We start from the raw sequence: 12,005 nt of genomic DNA on the forward strand, positions 1-12,005 counted from the left end.
TTTGAGCCAGATTTCTGTTTCAAAAGACATTTTTAATGTCAGTGACATTACCTTGATAAAAAAATGAATATATAAACGGATTGCAGCTCCTACCTTGTGATAGAAATGCTGTTTCTCACTCAAAATGACCTGATATCATTCATGAGAGATATGTCTGACATATGTTATATGACATATATATGATTGTAGGTCAACAAATCAACACCCCCCCCCCCCCCCCCCCCCCCCCCCCCCCAACGTGTTAATAAGTAACGCATTACTGACATCACTGAATGTAAAAATACAATGTGACGGAAATTTTTAGAAACAAGTCCATTTTTGATTTACACCATATTTGAATATGAAAATTAATTTGGAAAGGGCTAACTAGTAAAGACAGTATATACTGCGTTTTATGCCAGAATGACTGGAAGTCATTTTCAGTTTCTATCATTTTATTATGTCAAGATGAAAATGGTGCATATGTGAAAAGAGGAACAAACATGAATTCTTCAAAATGTTATAAAGTCCTTACCATAGACTTGGAGGCAGGTTGTTGCTGTCAGAGATCCTTCAGAGGTTTTAAATGAACAGTTATAGCAGCCTTCATCCTGCTCTGTCACCTTCATAATGACCATGGAAGTCTTCTGCAGTCCAGTACATTTAAACTCCATTTTATCTCGAAATTCAGGATTCAGACTTTGGCCCATTTTTTTATCAAAAGAAGCTAAATTTTTCTCTTGATGAGGTAATAGTTTGTCCCATGTGACCTGAAGGATGTCTTTAGTCTCCAAGAGCTGACAGCTGAATTCAGCATCTTCTCCCACTGCTGCCAGCACAGTCTGCTGTGTTTGGATCACTGCTGTTAGAGCTGCAGGAGACACAGTTCAAGGTGTGAGGAACATTCAGTATTCAGTTAGAAGTCCAACATACTGACAGAAAGTTCAGGGTTGCCAGCTCTCACACTGCTGGCACATCCTACCTTCTGGTAAAATCACCTTTATACTTTTTGACAACTGAGTGAGTGAGCTGACACACAGTCGGAGTTTTATTGTTAAATCTATTTTTTTAAATGAATTCTTGGTTTGTGATTCTTTATTAAAGCCACATTTTTTTTACAGTTTTCTACCAAAATTCAAAGTCAGAATTTGCAGTAGTGATCACTGTATCAATATTGTGTCTAAAAATTAAAACTTAAATTCAGTGACATCATAAAAGTTTACTATAAATATGATTGATATACAATAATTAAGTATGTCCAATACATCAACTGTGTTTATTAGTATTAAAGTAGTTTTGCCATAAGCTACTGAAGTGTAATACGTCATCAATGCGCTCCTCATTAGGTTCAGTTCTGCTCTGTCATCATGTTTGGATTATATTTATCTCCAAAGAGATAAAACACAATCAAATAATTTCATGTCCAGGCTGCAGCAAACATGTAACTGCACACACTGCAGTGGATGGGAGCGCTTCAGAAGCTGCTTTACGATCTTCTGCTTTTTATAAGATTTCATCAACGTTAAAGTAACACAGAGCTCTCAGTAACTTCCACTGCTGCACAGCTTCCGCAAACTTTATATTCAAAACAAATACGGTCTTAAACTGCGCTGCTGTAACAGTGACTCAGGGTAAACTTGTTGTGTCGCTGCTTTGAAAGTAACCAATCAGATTACGCCTTCGTCCTTTGGGCTCCGCCCTCTAACCGCTCAGCTGGGGCAGATCTGAGAGCAGATCTGTGGTAGCTGCAGACTTCTACCGGTGCTGGTTGTTGAATGTGAGGGAGGAGCGGACCTGAGCAGAGAGCACACTTTGCTGTCTGTTCTTAAAGTCAATCAAATATTTGATCATTTTTGCTAACTTGTCACGGACTCAGAGTGTGAGTTTGCCACTGTGGGTACACGGCCTTAGAAACCCACATGTCAAAGTGATCGATGCGCTCCGGTCGGTCTACATAAACAGATCTGCCTCCCTCTTAAACACTCAGCTGCACCGCTGCAGTATCTAAACTGCTGGTTCACCTCGATGATCATTCTCTGCTTCTGAAAGGAGTCGCATACTGGAGGAAAAAATGAAAACACATTTCCCATCTCTGTATAAAAAGCCTAACTCGCGCATTGTCACATACACATATGTCGTTGTGTTAACACAGTTTTTTCTCACCTTTGTCAAAGATTCCAGAAATAAAAACAGCGATAATAAGTCTAAGATGTTGCATCGTGCGTCCATACCGTAGCACCAGCAGATTCAAACTGAACTTCTTCTCCCTGTTCATTTAATGGTGGTTGACAACTATTTGACGCTTAACGCCACCTACTGTACAGCCTTCATCATTGAAGGCTGTACAGTAGGTAAGCCTTTGCCTGCATATATATTTAAAAAAAAATGCTTTTAATTAAACCCGTATAGCTGTATAGACTGAGCTCCAAGTAATTCAGAAAATGAATTCAAGCAATTTATTTTTTGAGTTTTAGCAACAATCAGCCTTTGAAGTAAAGATTACAAAACATTTTGAATTAACGGCGCACACTCTGAAACTTTTTCACAGATATTTTACACTTCAATCATACACTGCTTGAAAAATTAAGGAACACTTTTTAATCAGAGTGCAGCATCAAGTCAGTTAAACATCAGGGATATTGATCTGTTCATTATTTAATATTGAAAACAAAGACAAGGCTGCACCATGTTACAGTAATAAATGAAGGTGTAAATACTCCCTGGAGGCCACCGGGAAGCTCCCCATGTTCTGGAGTGTGCCCTCCCATTCCCGTGACCATTCACTGTCTTTATTGCTGTTGCTGTAGCCTGGTACCTGTCACCCCATTCTCCCTTGTAGTCTCCTGTATAAATATCATCCTTGTAGATGGCTCTTGGTTGGTTTACTTACTCACATCCACCCTCTTCCTGCACGCATCAATGTTCACCTTCAGGTCGCACCCTCTGTGGTGGCAGCATGCAGTCTAGATGATGAGTAGATGACACCCATTCCTGCTTTTATCATCACTGCTCAAATTCACTGCAGGCAAAAATGACCCTTAAATCACCGGTAAAGGTCCCGGTGCTCCCACGTTCAGTCTGCCACCGCTGATCAACACTGTTTACATCAGTAAACATAAAGATTGAACTCTAAGAGAAGTGAAAGTGAACCGATATTACAAATGAAACTGTTTAACGTACCCACAACAAATCAACTGCTGCTAAACGAAACAGGAGAATAATACTTTTGATCAGCATTTTCCACCAATAATGAGGAAGAACAAATGTTTACTGTAATATTTGATTATTGATCAGCAGATATCTTATACCTGCTGATTAGTTTTAGTTATGGTTTTGCCTTTATCTGCACTGGAGAATTTTCAACAAATACCAAACAAAGTCACATAATCACTGCTGATGAACACTGAAATTTAGATTCATTTGGAGGATTTAAGTCCTGTGAGAAGAACATGTTTATCTGCAAAGGATGAAGACTGAACAACACAACATGAGGGAAACTTTGTGGGAATTTTTGATTTGCAAGCACAGGATACACCATTCATAATCATGACATGTAAGTTTTCAGTTTCCATCACTGCTTGTTAAACTGAAAATGATGCACCTCAGAAAAAAAAAGAGATAAAAACAGTAAATATTCAGTCTTTACTTTGTAGGAGAAACGGAGCTTCTCGTAGTCAGAGGCTTCAGAGGTGTGAAGCAGTGATAGCAGCCTTCATCCTGCTCATCACCTTCATAATGTCCATGGAGGTCTTCTGCAGTTCAACTTATTTAAACTCAGTTTCTCTAAAGTCAGGATTCACTTTTGACCTTTTTTTTGGTTTTGTGGAAAGAAGCTATTTTTTCTCTTCATCTAGTAACAGTTTATTCTCTTTGACTTGAAGGACGTCTTTAGATTACAGAAGCTGAAATGAGCATCTTCTCCCACTGCTGCCAGCACACTGTGCTGCGTTTGTATCACAGCTAGACCTAAAGAGTGGGTCTTAAACTGTGTGTCACTGAAATCAGATCACCACCAAACAAAACTAAACTAAGCAGCGTCCTGAGTGAAACTCTAACATTAAACCAGGTATGTTGAAGTTTGACAGCAAATAACTTTAAAAACCAAAACACAGAATATCAAGAGTCAATAAAGAGAATCGCTCAGCTTTTAAAAATGATTCTCAACACAGAAAACAAAACAAAACAAAACAGCTTAAAATGGAATCATCTCTTAAAATGTCTGTGAAACAATTCTGGACTTCAAATCCAGGCGTCGCCACAGTTAGTTAAATATCCTCCACGGTGCCAATAAAAAGAAAACAGTGAAAGCATGATCCTGAAAGAAATTCAACCCTTTAAGTGATATAAAATACTTTACCTTACAAAAACTAACACCACATAATGTCCCCATTCTCTGGGTACTGGAACTGCCTCACAACTTTCACTTTCATGCACCGAGTTGATCTGCAAACATAAAACTCTTTGCTGCTGTTACAGTGAGCTGAAACACTTTAATACAACAGAATAAACAAGTGATGTGCGAGTGTTTGAGGTCCAAAAACTAAACAACCTGACTGTCCAGATGCAGGAAGTTAAATATCAATCATTTAGAAAATATAATCTTAAACCTGACCAACCTCCAATGGTCTTGGTAAATTATGAACAATAAGAAAGTTTGATCAGTTTTGTTTTACAGCAGTAACACCAATTTTAATCAACACCTTCCACAAATTGCCCTGAAGGAAAAATCTTTGTTGTAATATCTGATGATTTATCTGGATCTTGTGCACAGACTTACACCATGATGCACAAGTTTGTATTTAGAGTCTCTCTGATTTATATTGCACATTTATTAACACAACTTAAATATTATATTCATCAATTGTGCTGATTTTTGAATATTTTTTTTTTGGTGAGCTAATTTTTAATGAAAAAAAATGTGTGAGTTAATTTTTGCTGGGACTTCACTCAATATTACAGCTTCACACTGTATGCTTAAATAGCATTTAAATTTTATTTATTTATTTTTTTGCACATATATTGAAAGCCCTACAATTGTAAGGCATCAAAAAATTGTGATATACTCTTGTTGTTCCTCTCCACGGAAATCTTTAGTAAAAGGCGAAAGATTTATACGAGATGAAGAGAAACAAGAGCGCTGCCGGAGAAAGGTTGGAGTGGGAGGAGGCATTTCTCGCGCTGCTGTGATCACTTACGGTTTACATGAAACAAACTGCTGACTTCATCTCTGATACACACATACAAACATTTTACTACAAATACCTCCAACACATGCGCACAAAGTTGTTGAGTGAGAGATTAATGTGAAGTAATTTAAAAAAAAAAAAAAACGCTTTATGCGCGCTAAGCATTGTGGGAATGTTGACCCCCCCTCTGTTAATCTTCTCGTTAAAATGCTCGCGAGCCCCAGTTTTATTAAATTGCTTTTATAGTTTATAGTTTCTAAATAGATATAAATAGAGGCAAAAAGGCACAGGCAACAACTACTGTTTCTATTTTAAAGTCATAAATCACCATTATGTATTGATTAGTAATCGACTCTTACTATATTCTGATAATATTCACAAATATTTGTTATCTTGGGCTTTTTAGCAAAGTTTTTAAGTGCTTATATGAACAGTTTTCCCTGAACTGCAGAAGTGTGGAGCTGCGCTGTCGGACAAACATCTGAATGAATGAAGTTTGAATGAAATGGTTCACATTATGTTATCTTCGTTCTCATTTCTGGAGTCTTTGACAAAGGTGAGAACAAACTGCATGTTAATGACAGCATGTGATTTAGATCTTTATATAGAGCTGAAGGTAATTGTTTAAATGACCTTCACATGGACACGACTCCTCTCAGCTGTGGTGCTGAGAGAGATCACCAAGGTGAGCTGTCCTTTTAGATAGTGTATTGATACAGGTTCAACCACAGACAGTATAAAATCAGAGTGTTTGTGGAGCTGAGTTTTTAAGTGGGGATTAATGGCTGTCAGGAACTCGAGGGTGCAGGAGCTCCACCTTATTACACCTTATTACATTTTTTTGTGGGTGGAGGAACCTCCCATCTAATGCTGCAGATTGCGTTTTGGTCTCGTACCATCACCCTAGCCCAGTAGGTGGGAATACAGGTAATACACCAAATAAGAAGGGCAGCATGCACTGAACTTGTCATGTGTCAGCTTCCTGATAGCATAACCATTAGTCACCATCCATTCCAGGACTCTGGTTGTAGCTGGGTGGGTACTTTGTAATCACATTTTACTCTGTAAACATCAATGCCTGATGATTCAGAGAGTCTAAAAAGCTCTACCAGGATCACTGAATGCTGAGGAGAAAAGAACAGTCTTCACCACGCAGGAGGTCCTGTCCTTCATGAAGCCCTGCAGAGATTTACAGAAGGATTAATTACGAAGTGAAGTTGGTCTCAAGAAGTTGTTCTCCTTCTGCCTGTATACAAAAGGAGAGCAGACAGGCAACAAGTACTGTTTATGTTTTAAAGTCATAATTCAAATGCATGTGATGTGTGCAGATTTACAAAGGTGTGCAGGAATTAGTGTCTGAATTTTGAGGTCTCACAAATGCTTGCTCCAATCCACACAAACACAGAGCAATCTGACCACATGTAAAACTTGAATACACATGCACGGACAGCCTGATACACACAGCCTAAGTTACACATACACACGTGGTTTTGAGACACTTTTCACGCTGCCATCTTTGTGGACTTGCACTTACCAAATAGAGACGCCCTGGAGAGTTAAAGTATTAGCCTCTTTCTGACAGATCTGCGTGTGATTGTCGGAAATCAAGTTGTTTCATCTACTCAAGGCATTTTGTAGAGGGTATAGCAGCTGTGGCCGTTAATTAACTTGAAATGACGACTTCGACTTTTTTTCTCATAATTTTGACTTCATTCCCAAAATGCACGATTTATATAGAGCAGGAAACACTGAACTTTCTGTGTCAGTGGGTTTTGGGCTTGAACTTAGACTATTTGGAGGTCTTTTACACCTCGAACCCTGTGATTAGATTTATGCTTAAACTTATCTTTCCCCCTTGATTGTTAACATTTTGCAAAACTTTTTATTTTTTTACACATTCATAGTAAGCCCTACAATTGTAAGGCATCAAAAAATTGTGATATACTCTTGTTGTTCCTCTCCACGGAAATCTTTAGTAAAAGGCGAAAGATTTATACGAGATGAAGAGAAACAAGAGCGCTGCCGGAGAAAGGTTGGAGTGGGAGGAGGCATTTCTCGCGCTGCTGTGATCACTTACGGTTTACATGAAACAAACTGCTGACTTCATCTCTGATACACACATACAAACATTTTACTACAAATACCTCCAACACATGCGCACAAAGTTGCTGTGTAAGAGATTAATGTGAAGTACTTTTCTTTAAACCGCTTGATGCGCGCTAGGCATTGTGGGAATGTGGAGACCCCTCCCCCCCAACACACACACACACACACACACACACACACACACACACACACGCACACAGACTTTGTTAATCTTCTCGGGGAAATGGGACAGCCTGATGCACACAGCCTAAGTTACACGTGCACACGTGGTTTTGAGACACTTTTCACGCTGCCATCTTTGTGGACTTGCACTTACCAAATAGAGACGCCCTGGAGAGTTAAAGTATTAGCCTCTTTCTGACAGATCTGCGTGTTTGTAGGAAATCAAGTTGTTTCATCTACTCAAGGCATTTTGTAGAGGGTATAGCAGCTGTGGCCGTTAATTGACTTGAAATGACGACTTCGACTTTTTTTTCTCATAATTTTGACTTCATTCCCAAAATGCACGATTTATATATTTTTTTGCAACGTGGCCTTAAAACTCCGTCGTACGTCCCTGAAGCTGCAGGTTTAATGCTTAAAGAAGCTTCATCATGTTGAGAGCTGCTGAATCTGTTCGCTCCTCTGTGTGATGAGACACGTCACCAAATTCAGAAAGTGTTTCCTCGAGAAAAGACTGAAACTGCAGGTGATTTAATCCCTTCTCTCTTCCGGCTCTCGACCAACACACACGTCGTCGTCCCGCTGGGATTTTGGAGGACTGCGGTGGGTGAAAAATGCTCTCCACTCGCTGTCCAAGATAAGATAAGATAAGATAAGATAAGATAAGATAAAACTTTAATAATCCCACGACGGGGAAATTTGTGCATTACAGCAGCTCAATACAGAGAAAAAATGAAAAGGATGAGTAAGAACAAATAACTAAACTAAAAACGGAACGGCTTAAATCTGGATGCTGGATAAGCGAAGTGAAATACTTTTTAGTTTAACTGCCTGATCTGTTAGATTTGTGGGCTGCAGAGCCCCGTTCATGTTGTCCTGCCTCATGAGCGGAGCAGCTCCGTTTATAGACTCTCTGTTAAGCAGTTTATTGAAAGTTGATCGCGAACATTTTCACGAGAAGATTAACAAAGTCTCTCTCTGTGTGTGTGTGTGTGTGTGTATGTGTGTGTGTGTGTGTGTGTGTGTGTGTGTGCTTGTTGGGGGGGGGGGGGGGGGGTCTCCACATTCCCACAATGCTTAGCGCGCATAAAGCGCTTTTTTTTTTTTAAATTACTTCACATTAATCTCTCACTCAACAATTTTGTACGCATGTGTTGGAGGTATTTGTAGTAAAATGTTTGTATGTGTGTATCAGAGATGAAGTCAGCAGTTTGTTTCATGTAAACCGTAAGTGATCACAGCAGCGCGAGAAATGCCTCCTCCCACTCCAACCTTTCTCCGGCAGCGCTCTTGTTTCTCTTCATCTCGTATAAATCTTTCGCCTTTTACTAAAGATTTCCGTGGAGAGGAACAACAAGAGTATATCACAATTTTTTGATGCTTTACAATTGTAGGGCTTTCAGTATATGTGCAAAAAAAAAATAACATTTAAATGCTGTTTATTCATATAGTGTGAAGTCGTAATATTGAGTGAAGTCTCAAAAAAAATTAAATCACACTTTTTTTTTATTAAAACTTTGCTCACCAAAATACAAGATTTAAACATCAGCAATAACAAACTAAACAAAATTGGAAAATTTCAAAGCAACTAAAACTTAAAACCAAATCTATATTAATTGTTAAAGCAGCTAAATAGAAACAAAGAATGCTTAATTCTTTAAGCATTAAACCTGCAGCTTCGGGGACGTACGACGGAGTTTTAAGGCCACGTTGCAAAAAAATATATAAATCGTGCATTTTGGGAATGAAGTCAAAATTATGAGAAAAAAAAGTCGAAGTCGTCATTTCAAGTCAATTAACGGCCACAGCTGCTATACCCTCTACAAAATGCCTTGAGTAGATGAAACAACTTGATTTCCGACAATCACACGCAGATCTGTCAGAAAGAGGCTAATACTTTAACTCTCCAGGGCGTCTCTATTTGGTAAGTGCAAGTCCACAAAGATGGCAGCGTGAAAAGTGTCTCAAAACCACATGTGCACGTGTAACTTAGGCTGTGTGTATCAGGCTGTCCGTGCATGTGTATTCAAGTTTTACATGTGGTCAGATTGCTCTGTGTTTGTGTGGATTGGAGCAAGCATTTGTGAGACCTCAAAATTCAGACACTAATTCCTGCACACCTTTGTAAATCTGCACACATCACATGCATTTGAATTATGACTTTAAAACATAAACAGTACTTGTTGCCTGTCTGCTCTCCTTTTGTATACAGGCAGAAGGAGAACAACTTGTTGAGACCAACTTCACTTCGTAATTAATCCTTCTGTAAATCTCTGCAGGGCTTCATGAAGGACAGGACCTCCTGCGTGGTGAAGACTGTTCTTTTCTCCTCAGCATTCAGTGATCCTGGTAGAGCTTTTTAGACTCTCTGAATCATCAGGCATTGATGTTTACAGAGTAAAATGTGATTACAAAGTACCCACCCAGCTACAACCAGAGTCCTGGAATGGATGGTGACTAATGGTTATGCTATCAGGACGCTGACACATGACAAGTTCAGTGCATGCTGCCCTTCTTATTTGGTGTATTACCTGTATTCCCACCTACTGGGCTAGGGTGATGGTACAAGACCAAAACGCAATCTGCAGCATTAGATGGGAGGTTCCTCCACCCACAAAAAAATGTAATAAGGTGTAATAAGGTGGAGCTCCTGCACCCTCGAGTTCCTGACAGCCATTAATCCCCACTTAAAAACTCAGCTCCACAAACACTCTGATTTTATACTGTCTGTGGTTGAACCTGTATCAATACACTATCTAAAAGGACAGCTCACCTTGGTGATCTCTCTCAGCACCACAGCTGAGAGGAGTCGTGTCCATGTGAAGGTCATTTAAACAATTACCTTCAGCTCTATATAAAGATCTAAATCACATGCTGTCATTAACATGCAGTTTGTTCTCACCTTTGTCAAAGACTCCAGAAATGAGAACGAAGATAACATAATGTGAAACATTTCATTCAAACTTCATTCATTCAGATGTTTGTCCGACAGCGCAGCTCCACACTTCTGCAGTTCAGGGTAAACTGTTCATATAAGCACTTAAAAACTTTGCTAAAAAGCCCAAGATAACAAATATTTGTGAATATTATCAGAATATAGTAAGAGTCGATTATTAATCAATACATAATGGTGATTTATGACTTTAAAATAGAAACAGTAGTTGTTGCCTGTCCCTTTTTGCATCTATTTATATCTATTTAGAAACTATAAACTATAAACGCAATTTAATAAAACTGGGGCTCGCGAGCATTTGCACGAAAAGATTAACGAAGGGGGGGGGTCAACATTCCCACAATGCCTAGCGCGCATAAAGCGTTTTTAAAAAAAAAAATTACTTCACATTAATCTCTCACTCAACAACTTTGTGCGCATGTGTTGGAGGTATTTGTAGTAAAATGTTTGTATGTGTGTATCAGAGATGAAGTCAGCAGTTTGTTTCATGTAAACCGTAAGTGATCACAGCAGCGCGAGAAATGCCTCCTCCCACTCCAACCTTTCTCCGGCAGCGTTCTTGTTTCTCTTCATCTCGTATAAATCTTTCGCCTTTTACTAAAGATTTCCGTGGAGAGGAACAACAAGAGTATATCACAATTTTTTGATGCCTTACAGTTGTAGGGTTTTCTATGAATCTGTAAAAAAATAAAAAGCTTTACAATATGTTTACAATCAAGGGGAAAAGATAAGTTTAAGCATAAGTCTAATCACAGAGTTCGAGGTGTAAAAGACCTCCAAATAATCTAAGGTCAAGCCCAAAACCCACTGACACAGAAAGTTCAGTGTTCCCTGCTCTGCATGTAACACAAATTTTTCCGTTCATTCTGTGCAGCCCAAATAAATCTGATCAAAGAAAGCAGCAAAGCAGGACCATGTTTTACATTTGAGCCTTGAAAACAGATGAAAGGATAAAACAGCTTCTTTCTGTCTTGTTTAAAATACTGGAGAACACACAATACAGTTTATGTGCTTGATTTCCTACAAACACACAGATCTGTCAGAAAGAGGCTAATACTTTAACTCTCCAGGGCGTCTCTATTTGGTAAGTGCAAGTCCACAAAGATGGCAGCGTGAAAAGTGTCTCAAAACCACGTGTGTATGTGTAACTTAGGCTGTGTGTATCAGGCTGTCCGTGCATGTGTATTCAATTTTCTTTAAAATAGAAACAGTACTCGTTGCCTGTCTACTCTCCTTATTATGATAATGGTACTGTAAGGAAGACGAGTAATATCTGTTACTATGAACTTCGTACACCTCGCATGTACTCACGTACTTCTCCAGTCTGACTCTGAATCATTAACTGTAAGTCTTTCCGCTCGCTGTCCAAACTGAAACGTGCACACAGACACCATAAATTACGCTTTAATATTCCAGTAAATAAATAAAGACATCGGTGTTCATTGTGTGGCTGATTTCATGCACATGCTGTTGTGAAATTTATGAAACAATCTTCATATACTATATTCAGTCCTCTATTATGTACAATATTATTTATACCGATACATATTTTTTATATCATTCGACTTCAACTTTCTGATACTTTCTATTTTTTATATTTTTGTATCTTAGTTATTGTT

The 12,005-nt window shown here is 38.8% G+C and overlaps 4 non-coding genes across 4 annotated transcripts; 2 read left to right on the top strand and 2 right to left on the bottom strand.

The window, feature by feature from the left end:
• Positions 1–5,003: 5,003 nt before the first annotated feature.
• LOC115799565 (U5 spliceosomal RNA) lies at positions 5,004–5,117 on the bottom strand. The gene has a single exon (XR_004021596.1). It is a non-coding gene; the product is annotated as a U5 spliceosomal RNA (small nuclear RNA).
• Positions 5,118–7,071: 1,954 nt separating this feature from the next.
• LOC115799547 (U5 spliceosomal RNA) lies at positions 7,072–7,185 on the bottom strand. The gene has a single exon (XR_004021593.1). It is a non-coding gene; the product is annotated as a U5 spliceosomal RNA (small nuclear RNA).
• A 1,532-nt stretch (positions 7,186–8,717) lies between these two features.
• Positions 8,718–8,831, top strand: LOC115799590 (U5 spliceosomal RNA). Its single transcript, XR_004021603.1, has one exon. It is a non-coding gene; the product is annotated as a U5 spliceosomal RNA (small nuclear RNA).
• A 2,110-nt stretch (positions 8,832–10,941) lies between these two features.
• On the top strand, positions 10,942–11,053 carry LOC115799597 (U5 spliceosomal RNA). Its single transcript, XR_004021606.1, has one exon. It is a non-coding gene; the product is annotated as a U5 spliceosomal RNA (small nuclear RNA).
• The last annotated feature ends 952 nt before the right edge of the window (positions 11,054–12,005 follow it).

The sequence above is a fragment of the Archocentrus centrarchus genome, chromosome 2 (assembly GCF_007364275.1).
Source record: "Archocentrus centrarchus isolate MPI-CPG fArcCen1 chromosome 2, fArcCen1, whole genome shotgun sequence".
NCBI classification, from domain to species: domain Eukaryota; kingdom Metazoa; phylum Chordata; class Actinopteri; order Cichliformes; family Cichlidae; genus Archocentrus; species Archocentrus centrarchus.